Source organism: Triticum aestivum, chromosome 2D (assembly GCF_018294505.1).
Source record: "Triticum aestivum cultivar Chinese Spring chromosome 2D, IWGSC CS RefSeq v2.1, whole genome shotgun sequence".
In the NCBI taxonomy this organism is placed as follows: Eukaryota; Viridiplantae; Streptophyta; class Magnoliopsida; order Poales; family Poaceae; genus Triticum; species Triticum aestivum.
In genome coordinates, this window is record NC_057799.1 from 519815676 (window position 1) to 519820215 (window position 4540).

The following is a 4540-nucleotide window of genomic DNA, read 5'->3' on the forward strand; positions in this document are numbered from 1 at the left end:
AGTCATCCAACAAATAGACAGGAAGCTAGCCATGAGCAATGTATACACTTGAGCGGGGATGATCTCAATGTTCACCATAATGTTGAGGAAAGATTCCAACTGCATATAAAATATGTCCAACAAAACGAAAATCACACAATAACCTATACACGTCTTATCAGAATAATCGGCTTTGCAAGGACACTCGCCTTTCTAGGTTCACGACTCATGGAAAGAAATGACGTGTACATGAATGAATACATGTTCATTGCAGCCATGCAGCTAGGTACGACGACCATGGGATGTTTCGTTAGAAAGTTAGACAACCAGAGTGAGATATAGGTAAAACAACAAAAACAAAAACGACGGACACAAAAAAACTTGGTCTTCCCTGCCAAGGGCGACATGAGGGCTCCACCTACCAGCCCTAGGCGCCACCGCCCCAATCTCCTTCCCCCCCTACATAGCGATGCCCGAGCGGCCGTCGGCAGTGGCGGGGTGCTCTCTTGCGGGGCTCCTAGTTCTACGGGTCGGCCTAGTTCGCCAGACAGAAGGGATCGAGGGTGTGCGCGAGTGACGGGTAACGAAGTAACGGACGCCTGAAGCACCAAATGTGGTTTTCGAGCTGGAGGCACGTGGGTCTATCTTGTTGATTGGTTTGCTGCTAACATTCTTGCCAATATTTGCCAAAATAATAAGTTGTTAAAACTTTGTAACTTTTTGTGAGACTAGGATAGGAAACTGATAACTAACCAATTTAGTCAACATTATGCTTTGTATTTCACAGAATAATCGTTGCCTGCAGCGACACGTGCATAAGCCAGGCCTGTGACGGGAGAGTGCGAGGCACACTTCTCACGGAAGCCACACACGCAGGGGTTTCTTTTCTTGCTTCAATTTTTTATATTTTATGTTTTAGATTTTACAATGCTTTTAGAAAATAGCTTAAGAAATTTACTATTTTTTGTACTGATCTATAGAAAATGTTTGGCTTGTCTTTGAGAAAATTGTTTATCACATATTTAAAAATTATCATCATTCATTTTAATTTTTTTGGTGTATTCAACAATGTTCAACATGTAATGACCAGGGTGTTTAGAATAATGTTCACAGAGTCTTTATAAAATTTCCGGCGTGTATTTGAAAAATGATAAACGGGTGTTGTAAAAATGTGCACATTGTCTTTAAAAATGTTCACAGTGTATTTGAATAATTTTCAGGATGCATTTGACAAATGTTCAACATCTCTGCCTAAAATTTTCAAAGTGTATTCAGAAATGTTTGACTTGTATCTGAATTTTTTAATATATATTTAGAAAAATGTTTGAGGTGTATCTTTAAAGCTTTTTTTTTGACTGGGAACTGTAGGGGAAACCCCCACAGCATATCAAAACTTTATTGAAAAAGAGAGAGCAAGTACAAGTACAATGGGGGATTACAAGAGGTAATCAAACTAAGCTAAGGGAAGAAGGAGAAGAAAACAAGTAAAAAATACAAAAAAATGGCCTCAAGGTGGCAGAAATGAGATCCATCTAAGGAGATCATCCTTATAGGCAGCTTTCACCCTATATTGCATTAAGGTAATATCATGGATGAATGCACTTCTCCATTTATTGAATCTAGCTCTCTCATGCCTGAAGACCTTAGCATTCCTGACAATCCAGATATTCCAGCAAGCAATAAACACCACTTCAGTGAAGAAGGGCTTCCTGAAGCTCCTGCTAGCATTGATAACCAAATCAGCCATAGAGTCACCAGATGACCAATCAATTTGCAGGTAGTTCCAAACTCTGACACTAAAATTGCAATTAAAGAACAGATGGTCTCTTGTTTCCCTAGTCTGCAAAGGACAAAGAACACAATTTACTCCATCCTCCAAATGCCAATGCCTCCTTTCCACCATGTCCTTGGTGTTCAACCTGTCCATAATAAGCATCCAAGCGAATACTTTTATTTTCATTGTACAGGAGGATTTCCAGATCCAAGCTGTCAAAGGGTTGAAGGACTCTGACACAAAAGTATGTGAGTAAAACAACTTAGGTGAGTATCCCTTGGCAGTGCCCCTCCAAAACCAAATATCCTTGGACCCAGGTGCTCTATTGTGGCCGTCCAACAGAAACTGGAGAGTGGTCAGGTCATCAAAAGCCTGGCTGGACAAAGGAAGGTGGAAGTGCTGGAACATGTCCTGGGAGTCCAAGAACTCTTTAACAGTGATCCAGGGGTCCTTAACATAGGAAAAGAGCCTGGGAAATCTGAATTGGAGGCTAGACACCTGATCATCAAGCTGCCAGTTGTCTGACCACATGAGGGCCGTGTCCCCTTCATTAATCTGAACCCAAGCACACTCCCTAAAGTTTTGCATGACCTTGCATATATCCTTCCACCAGAAAGAGCCACAATCAGAAGTTCCTTGGGGTACTCTGCCATGATAGTAGGAATCCCAAATTAAAGATACCCATGGGAGATCCTTTTTATTAAGAAAGTTATTTGCATGTTTGAGCAGAAGTGCAACATTCTGAACACCCAGATTAAGAATACCAAGGCCTCCCTTATTTTTTGGCCTGCAAATAAGGTCCCAAGCAGCAAGTGAAGGGGCAGGCTCACCCCTATTCTTCCTCCAGAGGCATTGTCTCTGGATTCTCTCCAATTGCTTTAGAATTCCAGCAGGAATAGCCAAACTGCAAAGGAAAAAAATGGGCATAGAAGACAAGGCAGAGTTCAGAAACTGCAGTCTTTCCCCCTGATTTAAAAAAGAGGAGCTAGCTGTCATTCTCCTCTCCATGCAGTCCACCAATGGCATAAAATCCACCATTTTGGGCCTTGTAGTTCCTACTGGCAACCCAAGGTAGGTAAATGGCATTTTCCCAATCTGGCATCCAAATGCAGCAGCTAATTCAGTCATGACAGCAGTGTCCACATTGATGGGAATAATAAAGGATTTGTGGTAATTCACATCAAGACCAGTGGACACAGAGAAGACCTTGAGCATGTCTTTCAGAGCTATAAGTTGGTCCTTGTCAGCAGGCAAGATAATCAAAGTGTCATCAGCATACTGAATCACAGGGTAATCCTGGTCATGACAAGGTATAGGTAGATGAAGAATGCCCCTTCTGAACATGTCATTGATTACAGTCTGCAGGAGATCAGCAGCTAGGACAAAAATGAGGGGAGAGACTGGATCACCCTGTCTGACACCCTTTTTACATATGAACTTCCTACCAGGAACTCCATTAAGCAGAACAGATGAGGTACCTGTGGACAAAAGCTGCTTCATCCAAAGAATCCACTTCTCATTAAAGCCCTTATATCTCAATAATTGCACTATTGCCTCATGCTCAAGGGAATCAAAAGCCTTCTCAAAATCCAATTTTAGAATCACAATTGGTCTCTTGGACTGGTGACACTGGTGTAAATACTCAAAAGTCCACCCAATACAATCCTGAATTGTTCTGCTTTTTATGAAACCATACTGGTTCTTGTGAACACACTGCATAATCACCTCTTGAAACCTATTGGCTGCCATCTTGGATAGGAACTTAAGACCCATTCCTGTTAAAGAGATAGGTCTGAAGTCACCCACCTCTTCAGGTGAGGGCTTCTTAGGCACCAGAGTGATATATGAATCATTGATATTTTCCAGATGAGCAGAACCATCAAAGAAAGCCTGGGCCAGTTCATAAAAATCCTGAGAAATTATGTGCCAGCACCTTTTGAAGAAGAGACCATTAAAACCATCTGGGCCTGGAGCTTTATCAACTGGCATATGCTTGACAATCTTGTCCATTTCCTCCTTCTCAAAAGGCTTAGTGAGAATATCTAAACCCTCCACTGGTTCAATGAGGGAAGAAAGGTCAAAACCCATGTTAATTCCCCTGGAAGAACCCATTCTGTTTTTAAAACAATTCCATATAATACCCTCCATTTGTGAGTGATCAGTCACCACAGAACCATCAGGCAATTTTAAGCTAGCAATAGAATTCCTTCTATGCCTCTCAGTAGCCATAGCATGAAAGAACTTGGTGTTCTCACCACCCACTTTTATATATCTGACAGTACATCTTTTCTTCCAATAAAGACATTGAAGGTGGAGCAATTTCTCCACATGGTTTTTAACCACCTTCCTGAAATTGGATTCATGTCTGTAAAGTGGTCTATATTCCTCAAGCTCATCCAAAAGCAGAATAACCTTATTGCATTTACAGACAAGAGTTTTCAGTTTGGAAATGTTCTTCTGCCATCTCTTGAGACACATTCTCAGGGACTTAAATTTGTCAGCTATCCTAGCAGTAATATGCCCCTTTCTGGATTGTTTCTGCCATGAAGAATCAACACAATCCATAAAACCCTCTAGCTCCAGCCAATAATTCTCAAACCTAAAAAGATTAGACTTGGGAATAGAAGTTTTGATTGTAACCACACAAGGCACATGGTCAGATGCAGTTTTAGCAAGAGGTAGCACCTCAGTCATGGGATAGTCAGATATCCAATCAACAGAAGTGAAGAACCAGTCTAGCTGCTCAAGCAGTGGAGTATCCTGCATATTGGACCAAGTGTAAGATCT